The following is a 12,156-nucleotide window of genomic DNA, read 5'->3' on the forward strand; positions in this document are numbered from 1 at the left end:
TGTGGGGATCTACACCCCCACACCCCCCTGCTATATATACCAACTCCAGGGTCGCACTACAGTGGGGACAAGGCCATATACCATTTTTGGTGAAATGTGTTTCAGTGAATTGTGTTTTTGATGAATTGTGCTTTCGGTGAAAAATGCACAGTAATTTAACTTTCGGTGAACTGTGCATTCGGTGAAATGTCCAAGATCCATATATATATATATATATATATATATATATATATATATATATATAGACAGATAATCCAACAACAGCCAAACTTCCAGCACTGTATAAAATACTTCTGCAAATGCAGCCTACAAGAAAAAACTTTATTCTACTTCAAAAATTCAAAAATCAGACTATTCAGGGAAAACAACAAACTGGTTTCAACCCATGGCATCATCAGATTTTATCCGGAAGTGGCTATGGAAAAACTTTTAAATTCAAGTCTTAAAGATAGAGTCACTTGGTAAAGTTCAGTAAATAACTATCACAAGTAATAAATATAAAGGATAAATAACAAACAGAACAAAAAGACAAGTAGGACAAGAAAGGAAAATACGAAAATGAAAAATAAAAAGACAGTAAAACTTATCTATATGGATTGCTTTTTGGCATATGTATATATTATTGGATCATAGGAGGTTACTAGGCTAAGAGCCCTGCAGCCCTTACAAGCCTAACCAAGTTCAACCTGTGTTCCCAAGGGTGTTCGGTTCAAGCAGACACAAAAAATAGCACCGATTGCGCTTGTCCAAGAGGGACACAGGTGTAACCCCCAGGGTGAATTTCTGGTCACCCATCCAATCGTCCAAATTGCACTTAAATAGTGCCAATGAGGGGATTTGTTTAATATGAATAGGAAGCTTGCTCCAAAGGTGGAGCAACTCTGTGAGGCAAATCTGTCTATCCAGCAAATTCTGTTGATGTCACACACCAGGTTAAGGTCCTTTGAGTGAGTGATCCGTGTGCCATTTGACTTGCGAATTTGCAGCATTTCCATCATAGGTTCATAGGTGCATAGGTAAGTATTAGGCTATCTGCCCGAGGGCATCTATAAACCTAGCCTGAATGTGTTGGCTTTTGCCACCCCCTTAGATTAGTTCCCTGTGCCTCTGTCCAGCAGAGCCATTAGTTCCCTGTGCCTCTGTCCAGCAGACCCACTGCAGTGATCCCTGGGTAAATTTTCTGTTTCCCATCCACTCGCCAAGGTTTCTCTTGAAGAGTGTTAGTGAGGGGCTCTGCCTAATGTAGATTGGAATCCTGTTCCAAAGCATGGGGAGTCTCTGGGACAGGAATCTATCCCTCCAGCACATCCTATTTATCATTGTGGTGAGGTTTAGATCCCTAGAGCGCATGGCTATTGTGGATTTGTTTTTTTTAGGTGGAGCATGTCCATCAATTCTGGGTTGGATATGGCCTTGTATGTCAGGCAGAGATATGCCCTGAGTAAGCGGTGTGCAACTGAGTACAGCTGGAGTTTTTTTAGTCGGGCTGCATAGGGCATCTGTTTGAGTCCAGTAATGCTCTTGGTGAGGTACTTATGTGGTCTTTCCAGCTGTTGCAGGTGTCTTGTAAGGTACATCCTAAATGGGGTGTTGTACTCTATGATGGGTCTGATGAGTGATGAACAGAAGGGCACAATAACCTCTTTTGTTCTAGATGCAAACCCTTCTGTGATTAGGTGGGCCACATAGAAGAATTTTCTAACCATCTTGGCAATATGATTATCAAAGGAGAGATTACTATCTCTTGGGTCCCCTGATCCCTTATTACATTTTCTGTATTTAGGGGACTACCATGTATGTGGTAGTTCATGGGTACTTTGTTTTTATCAAAGGGGATGACTATGCACTTTTTGGCATTTAGCTTGAGGCCATGATTTTGGCACCAGATATCCATCTCAGTTAGACCCTTCTGGAGGATGTCTGTATCTGCTGGAGAGTCACTTATGGCCCACAGTTTGCAGTTGTCTGCGAACTTGGTCAGCCATAGTCCTCCTGTGCTTGTCTGTACTTCTGAGAAGTATATACCCAACAGGAGGGGTCCCAGGACTGAGCCCTGGGGGATGCTACTTGTAATGGGTTTAGAGTCGGACCTAGAGCCTGCAACTCTCACTGTGTGGGTTCTATCTGTGAGCCAATTGGCAACCCATCTCGTGACATATGGGTTTATGTTCAGGCTGGTGAGCTTGACTATAATACCAGAATGCGGAATGGTGATGAAAGTCTTTGCGAGGTCTAGGTAGGCTATGTTGACCTCCTTTCCCTCTACTAAAGCCTTGGAAGCTGTCTCAAAGAAGTCCATCAGGTTTAGAAGGCATGATCTGCCATTAACAGAGCCAAACTGCATAGGGTTCAAAGTTTGGAGGTGCCCAATGTCTCTGTTAATGAGTTCCATGATGATGCACTCCACAGCCTTGCAGACCAGGCTAGTCAGGCTTATAGGGTGATAGTTCCCAGGGTCCGTTGTGGCTCCACCTTTGTGGAGCAGGAAAACTGTTGCTGTGCACCACTCTATGGGCACGTAGCCTATAGAGAGGCTAAGTTTGAACAGTGTGTTTAGGTGAGGGGTTAGTTCATTTTGGAGCTCGTGTAAGACACAGACTGGGACACCGTCCAGTCCCATTGAAGCTGTGTTTTTGGCTTTGGATAGGGCTGTTTTAACCTGTGTGTCAGTGATTGCTGGGGCTCTACATTCTTCTGGGATGGTTGTGGGCCCTTTAGAGGGTGAGAGGGGGGTGAAGTTTGCACTAAACCTGTCTGCCAGAATGTTGGCAATATCAGTCGGTTCAGTGTATTTTGTGCCATTTTACACTAACTCAGAGCAGATCTGAGAGTTTCCACTTAGGTTCTTGACATAGCTAAAGAACGCTTTGTGGTTATCTTTGGAGTCCTTGGCAATTTTTCTTTCAAAAGCTAGACTTGGATGATTTTATGAGGGATCGTAGTTTCTTGCATATACTGATCAGGGATGTCTTTCCTTCTTGGGATTTTACTCTTTTATGTACTAGTTTCCTCCTTCTATTGTATAGCTTATTTATGGCAGGGGTCCACCAGACTGGCTTTCTTTTCTTGGAGGAGTGAGTCTTAGTTTTGTTTGGGATAGCATGATCCATGCATTCTTGAAGGTGCTCATAGAGTGCCTTTGCAAGGGATTCAGCAGCTTGGACAGCGTTGTTCTTTAGCATGGGAGCTGTGAACCTTTCCACCTCGGTCTTAAGTAACGTGAAGTTTGCATTTGAAAAGTTTTTCACGGTGGTTTCCTTGATTGGGGTTGGGGGAGGAATGTGGATATCCAGAGTGATTAGTCTATGGTCTGACCTAACCAGTGAGGGGTTGACCTCTGGTGAAGAACACCAGTCACCAATGTTGGTGATAACCAGGTCCAATATGTTGTCACCTCTGGTGGGGGTGTTGATCCAGGGCAATCGAGTTTATAAATTCTGGGAGGCGTTGGGCAAGGGAGTTTGTACTTGAGTAGTTCTCTCAGTTAATATTTAGGTAATTGAAATCACCCAATATTAGGGCATTTGGTAGGACCTTCACATTTTCCACTGTCTCCAGAAATGTGGAATGGGGGTCCTGGTGGGTGATCTGTAGCAAGCTATGATTTGAATTGCAGTTTTGCCATTTGTTAGTTGCATATGGATGATCTCTGAGGCATTGTGCTGTGCCACTAACCTGGAGGTGTGGGTATCCTTGATGAATATGGATACACCCTCTCCTTTTGTGTTTCGGTCTGGGTACTGTGGCCAAAAAGTATCTTATGAGTTATAGCCTGGTAGTGCTGGTGTGCTCTCTGGAGCCTTAAACCAGGTTTCTGTTACTGCACAGATATCGATGTTCTCTATACTGAGGAATGCCTCGAGTGCATGCATTTTGAGATTTAGACTTCTGGCGTTGAGTAGCATTACCCTCAGTGTTTGGTTACTTGTGCTATTTACGGTTGTGGGTTTGTCTTTTGAGCCTTGCCTAAAAAAGACAAATCAAAGCTGGGTCAGAACTTTTTGTTAAGCACTTATACAATCATAAAAAATGTTATTAATAAATATATATATATATATATATATATATATATATATATATATAGATAGATAGATATAGATATATATATATATATATATATATATATATATATATATATATATATATAGATAGATAGATAAATATCTAATATCTTATTTATAAATTTCATATAGTGACTCAAATATCTAATTGGCATGTACAGTCAGAAACCATCAGACAAATCATTGCAAAGTATTATTTAAATAAATACATATGTAAACCATTATAAGAACGCAAACAGAAATATATATATATATATATATATATATATATATATATATATAGTCTTAGATGAAAGAAAATCTTTAAGACAAGGTTTATATAATTCACACATGTTAATAATCCATAATCTCTCTTTTGTGACAATATTTTTGGTTTGTAAATATTGGACAGGCCCCACCCAATACCATATCAATACCCACAAACGTGAAAAGTGCTGTAGAATGTTCTAATTGGTGCTTATACATTGCACTCCTAGAGTGCCTCCACTTAATATCACTGAAAACAACAACTATCCATTGTTTCCAGGGTTGGGATGTCTGTCTAACATAAAATGCATCACAATGGCAAACTGACATATAAACTACCCATTCACTGTTACATGTGATCAAATGTCTAATATTATAGACTTTGGGTGTATTAACTGAAGTAAATGACTTTGTCTTTGACACTATTTTGCAATGTATACAATTGCCACAAAAAGTGCTTCCATGTGGCTTTTTATAGATATATTATTTTTAATTATGGCAACCAGCCATACCTGTTTTGAAGCCTGAAAAGTATTCACCCAAGTCTTTCCTCTCTGGCAACCATAATGGCAGTGAGCATCTAAACATTGTTCAAAAAATGGGTGAGTTTTAAGGAGATGCCAATGTTTATTGATCATTGCTTTGATTTTAAAAGTGCTGGTCCCAAAAGTAGTTATAAACCTTGATATACATATATTTTGCACTAAATATTTTAAATGTATTTATTATGTTGCTTTCTGCCTTGTTTCACTATACCTTTAAGATATGTTATTTATCTTAATTAAGTGTTTAATTGAACATATATAAAGTGATTGTGTGTAGGGACATTGTTTGTTTTATCTGAGGAAATCTGGGTGATACTCGGATGAAAACGCTTGTGCTTTTAAACTTGTGGTGTTTATAAAGGAGTCTGTTTTCTACATACAGGAGTTTCCTGCTTGTGCTTTGTGCCTTTTGGTGCTTGTCCAGGGTGTTTTTGTTTTTTAGGTCTATTTCTGGACTTACTCCATCCTTTGCTTCTTAGTTTTTTTCTATGGAGTCTACCGAGGGGCACAGTACACCTACTAATTGTCCTGAAGGAAGTAGGGGAACTGAACTTGGTGAATATCATAAAATAGTTGGGAAGTTAAACAAGATAGTTGAATTATTAAAGCCGCTTAGTCATGGGCTTATGGTATTTCTATCTAATTTTACTTTACCCAGAAATCAAGAAGCTTTAAACCGTACCGGGTTTCTTGTACACCAGCAAGATTCTGCATCTGGTTCTGGCACGAATGCCCATAGTTCCAGTGTGAATACACAATCTTTGTCTTGTACGCCTTCTGTTTTTCATACAGAGGTTAGTGCTGAAGCAGAAAAAGACACTGGGAATGAGCCGTAAAAGAATCGCAAAGGGATTTAAATGAATGGCTTCATTTACAGCTGCCATTTTGTAAGCCTACAAAATCTAGTTTCCTGACTAAAAACTAGGACACATACAGGGACTCTTTAGACAAATTACATCAAGCCCTGGGAAGGTACAAATCTCTTTGCACAGACAATTCTTATTTAAACGAATATTTGAAATCGCATATTGTACGCAAAGGGCTTAGGATTTTTAAATATCCTAACAATGTCTCTAACAGCAGTGACTTTCACAAGGAGCTTGTAACTATATTTGATAACTATGGATTTGACATTATTAAAGCCATTGTTAAAAACAACAAACGAGAAATTGACAGTTTACAAGAGCAGACTGAAGCTTATAATGTAAAGGTTACTAATGATTTAATGTTTAATACTGAAGCAGAAAAAAACAAGCATTATAATTTAAAGGTAGATGTTGACAAGAAATGTGATGAAATTTTAAAAAGAAAATACAGAAAGCTTGATAGGGACATTAATGAATATAAGGAGGGTAGGCAGTATCCCTTACTTAAAAGTTAAACATCTATACATACTATGGAAGGTAATGTGCATAATAACTATCCTATGTCTCCTATTCAGAATTCAGTTTCTATGGCACAGGATGTATACACAGAACCTAATAGTGAGTTGGCCCATGCAGAACCCCCTTCCCTGTACGTCAGAGAGATTATGTAATAAACCCAGCAATAACAGCCATTTTTAAAGGGGCACTTACCAACAGAGGGGAGGGGGCTACAGGGAGAGATATCACCGGAATTGAACATTACCTTTGCTTCACAAGATGGTGATTCCCAGGTAGTGAGTAGACATGGATTCCATATTTTTAACTACAGTAATTTAGAGGTAACTGATGACTTTTTTAACTTATTTGTAAAAGGTTTCAAGTTTGTTCCTAACAAAACAAGTAATCTTACACAGGTTATTTTAGATTTAAAAATGTTTATTAGAAAATTACATTTTGAAAATATGTTTGGAAACAATACCACTATATTTGGCCCTTCTACTCCTAAAAGAATGAGTATTTTCAACCCTCCGCATTCATCCACAGCTTAGGAACTTAGAACTGGTCGTGGAAACAGAGATAAGAAATATTTTCCAAGATACCATGGTTATTCCAAATCTAGATGTCGATGAAAAATTGGTTTTGAAGGAATTGTGTTCTAATCCCCAGATTCGGGTTATGGAACCAGATAAGGGAGGGGGTATTGTCCTGATGGACCAAATTTTATATGAAAGTAAGATGTTTTCCTTTTTGTATGATGATTCCAGGTATAGTAAGATGTCCATTGATGAGATCAACATTTATTATAAGAAAATAGATCTTGCCCTCAAGGATTTATATGATCGGGGTAATTGATGTTGAGACCTACCAATACCTGGAAAACAATACTCCTAGGGTACCCTCCATCTTTGGATCCAAAGTTCATAAGAGTATTGCTGACCCTCCCCTTAGACTTACAGTGGCATCAGAAGGTTCCAAAATTTCTCCTTTAGCCAAATACTTGGATTGGAAGTTGAAAATTATATGGGGGGAGCGGGTGAAACCCATTTGTTAAAAGACTCCTGGGAATTTCTAAGTAGGGTCAAAAATTTGTTACGGTGGACGTGGTAGGTTTATTTTTCTGTCATTCCTCACAATACAGGGTTAACTTGGTTAGAAGAAGCCCTGAGGAAAAAATCAGGAATCACAGAAAATGATAATATTATTATGTTTGGAGTCAGCAGAACCTATACCTAAGAACAATTTTATGTTCTTTTAGGGTGAATTTTTTCGCCAGGAAACTAGGGTTGCTATGGGGGCTAGTTGCTCTCCGACATATACAGAAATTATTTTGTCAGTATGGGAAGAAACACATGTGCACAATATCATTTTTTCAGAATTATGGACTTTATATGCTCGATACCTTAATGATGTTTCTATTTTTTGGGTATCTAGTCTTGAACAGTTGGATGAATTTATGCAGTATCTAAACTACACTACTACTTTTTTTTAAGTTTACATATCAAGTTACTACCCAAAATGTTAATTATTTGGATGTTTTTATTTACACAACTGAACAGGGTTTTAAGTCTATGGTGTATAGAAAACCCACCATCTCCAATGCATACATCAGTTACACTAGTTTCCATCCATTTTTTCAGAAAAAAGGAATTATCAAGGGACAATTTGTACATATAAGTCGGATGACATCTCTGGATGAGGACTATGAAAAAGAATGTGTTAAACTGGAGAGTATGTTATTGGATCGTGGATATCCAAGGGAACTTATTTCTAGTATTAGGAAAGAGGTCACTCAAGGTAGGAAGGACAAATATTGTCCAGTTCTGTGTATAGGGGATCGCTTTAATAGGATCTATATTAGAACATTGAATGTTTAATAGTTTGAATCACTAAAGGTCGACCTTTAATGATCGAACTATTAAAACATTGAATGTTACTAAAAAGTAATTAAAAAATAAAAATAAAAAATTAAATGGTGTAGGCAGGGGGGCAAGCCCCCCTGCACCCCCACATAAATATACCAACTCCGAGACCGCACTACATTGAAGTAAATGGAAATCTCCCCTTACAGAGATTTCTGTTTACACATTCGATATTCTGAACGTTCGCTATTGTCGTGTCGACAATATCAGATTCGATATTGTCGACTTTCAACAATATAATATAGACCCGCTTTAATAATAAGGCTACAGCTGTTAACCATTCAGGCTGTGGTAAAGCTTTTGTCAGTAGTTTTAGTGATAATGCATATCAGATTAAAAATATAGTGGAGAATGAATGGAATAAATTCTCGGAACTTACTGACCTAATCTGAAGGACAAGTCTGTTAAGGTTGTTTTTAGGAGAGGTCATAACATTAAAAGTTTATTGGAACATGCTAAGAATTATCAAGTTTATTCTACCAAAGGAAAGATACCTTCAAATGTGGGGTGTGTTCACAGTGCAAAATATAGCACCGAAAGAACAGATTTTGGTCACTACTAGGAAAAAAGTACTTAATGCATTTACATACTCTAACTGTAATTCCCAGGGTCTGGTTTATTTAGTTACCTGTGGGGCTTGTGAAGGTTTTTACATTGGAAAAACAGAAAGAAAATTGAAAAGAAGGATCTATGAACATGTCAATGATATTAATAAAATAAATAATAGTAATGCACTGCATAGGCATACATTGATATGTACTAGGGCTAAATTTTCCTTCTTTGTTATTGAAGTTGTACCTAAGATCTGAGGGGTGGACCCTGGGAATCTAAGTTAGAATATAGAGAAACATTTTGGCAAATTGTCCTTGAAGCTAACAGCCCCCCAGGTTTGAATGATAATATATCCTTGGTTCCCTTGTTAAAACTTAGGTCTGCGAAACTGATTTATTTTTGTCACATTCTGTGATAATAATAATTAGTTATTGGTTACATTTCATACATTACTTTAGATATAATATGACTATTTTAATATTTGCATTTTACTTTTAATGTATATAGGTATTATAATTATTCTCTGAGTAATCTGTGTTTTTTAAATATATATTTTTTAAAAACATATTTTTAACAACATATTCATCCTGTTACATGCACTAATTATTTTAAATGTATTTATTATGTTGCTTTCTGCCTTGTTTCACTATACCTTTAAGATATGTTATTTATCTTAATTAATTGTTTAATTCAAGATATATAAAGTGATTGTGTGTAGGGACATTGTTTTATCTGAAGAAGTCTGGGTGATGCTCGGAGAAAAACGCTTGTGCTTTTAAACTTGTGTAGTTAATAAAGGAGTCTATTTTCTACATACAGGAGTTTCCTGCTTGTGCTTTGTGCCTTTTGGTGCTTGTCCAGAGTGATTTTGTTTTCTTGGTCTATTTCTGGACTTACTGCATCCTTTGGTTATACATATATTTTGGCCATCCAAAGCTACTTCCTTCTTACCATCCAACAATAGTTCCCTCGGTTGATTTAGAGCTGTATTATAATTCTTCTCTACTAATCCTCTCCTATGCCCCCTCTTTTCAAACTACTGTTTCATTTTAGAGGCTTCCATTCTGAATGATTTATCAGAAATGCAAATATGCCTTAAGCGTAAGAATTGTGCAGTTGGAATACATGTTCAGGATGGCAACTTTTAGCTTGGAAAAGGGAATTTTTGCTAAAGGGTTTTTGAAATAAAGATGTGGCCATACTCCCATCAACAAGCTTTGACACATCAACATCCAAGAAGTCAATGTTAAATAAATAATAAATCTGTCTTACCAACAAAAAACAAACCAAAGTGATCGGCATTAAGATAATCTACAAACTTGCTCCAAAGTACCACACCAAACATACCAACAGTCATAGAGAAAGTGCTGCCACATATTAAGATATTTCATATGGAGATTTTCAGCATTGTAAATCAAATTAAGCTCCAAATAACCTATAAACAGATTGGCATATATAGGAGAAAAAGTAGCACCCATTGCTGTTCCCTTAATTTGCAAGAACCAATCAGCCTTATATCGAAATACATTGTATTCCAAAACAATACTAAGTAACTTCAATAAATACTCAATCTCAGTCTCAGAATACATCTGAGAATAAAATAACCAATATCTAATGACAAATATCCCACCCTGAAGAGGGATAACAGTGTACAGAGACTGTACATCCAATGTACACAAATAAGAGTTTGTTGTACTGGAATTTCATTCATTAATACAAGGAAGTCATTGGTGTCCTTGATCCTTGACTTTACAAACTTCAAAAGTGATTTTATCTTGATTTTAACAAATGCTGATAATGGTTCTATTAAATGGTCTCTCCTCAAGACAACAGGTCTTCCAGATGGATTGGTTATTGACTTGTGTATTTTTGACAGAATATAAAAGCATTGTGGCTTTGGGTCATCCACTATCAACTGCTGAACTAAAATATCAACAATAACCCCTTCGTTTTTGGTCTCCACCAGAAATTTGTCAGTAAAAAAAGGTTAAATTCAAAACTCAGGTCATAAGGTAACTTACAATAAGATATAGAGTCAGTCAACTGTTTCTTCACCTTTTTGTCATAATCATCAGAATCCCAAATTACAATAGCACCTCCGTTATCTGCATTTATAATGACAACATGATTTTTATTCTTTAAACTACAAATTGTACCTTTTTTGTCTTTTAGTTAAATTATATCAATATTTTTTAAAAAAATATATTGCTGACTTTTGAGCAGATCACGGATCACCTGCTGTTCAAATATTCTAACTGCAGGGTGATAGGGAGGCTGGAAAGCAGAACCCTTGAATCTAAAAGAGGCATCATTAATATCACTCACTTGTTGCCTTGGGATACAATTTTTTTTAATTTAAACCTCAGCAGAATTGAGTGATGTTGAATATATATATATATATATATATATATATATATATATATATATATATATATGGGTCTACTACTAATGCCCGAAATGACGATTCCCCGACAGAAAACTCACCGACGCCAGATGACCGACAGGTAAGTGTACCGACAGGGTGATTTGCCGACAGCGGAAAGACCGACAAGGGAATGTGCGATCGCGACGCGGTAAGTGTGCGATGGTGACGGAGTTAGGAGCGGTCAGGTAAGTGCTCGAGATTGTGGGATGTCGGGTTAGGCTGTGGGAAAGGTGAGTGTGTGTTAGTGTCGGAGGTATGGTTGGGTAAGGTAAGTGTGTGCTAGTGAGGGAGTGTAGTTTAGGGACGTGTTAAGTGAGTTAGGGTTAGGGTGCAGGTAGGTGATGTGTGCGTTAGTGTCGGAGCTTGGGCTAGGGGTGGGTTAAGTGAGTTAGGGTTAGGGTGCAGGTAGGTGATGTATGCGTTAGTGTCAGAGCTTGGGCTAGGTGGTTAAGTGAGTTAGGGTTAGGGTGCAGGTAGGTGATGTGTGCGTTAGTGTCGGAGCTTGGGCTAGGGGTGGGTTTGCGATGTCGGGTTTGTGTGTTGTCGGTCATCTGGCGTCGGTGAGTTTACTGTCGGGGAATCGTCGTGTCGGTAATTAGTAGTAGACCCATATATATATATGTGTGTATATATATATATATATATATATATATATATATATATATATATATATATATAGATATATGTATATATGTATATGCAGGTCTTCTCAGAAAGGGTTGATTGCAAAAGGCCAAAAAACAGAACATTGATACATTATCACACATGCACCAAGAAATAACCTCAGCACATGCAATTTTCATACACACACACACACACACACACACACAGACACACACAATAAAAAAACAAATAACATTGTTTTTTGAAGGAAAGCCAAGGAGGCAAGCCCCCCTGCACCCTCCATGTGGGATTCGCTGCCCCCTCACATCCTGCTAATTATATACACTAACTTCAATATTGCTGAATTCCCAGGGTAAAGAGAATATTCCCCTACCCAAGGATTGTGGTTGTCATAAGCCTATCAGCTGTCTACATGTA

This window comes from Protopterus annectens, chromosome 5.part0 (genome assembly GCF_019279795.1).
Source record: "Protopterus annectens isolate FY-2018-M chromosome 5.part0, PAN1.0, whole genome shotgun sequence".
Lineage (NCBI taxonomy): Eukaryota > Metazoa > Chordata > Ceratodontiformes > Protopteridae > Protopterus > Protopterus annectens.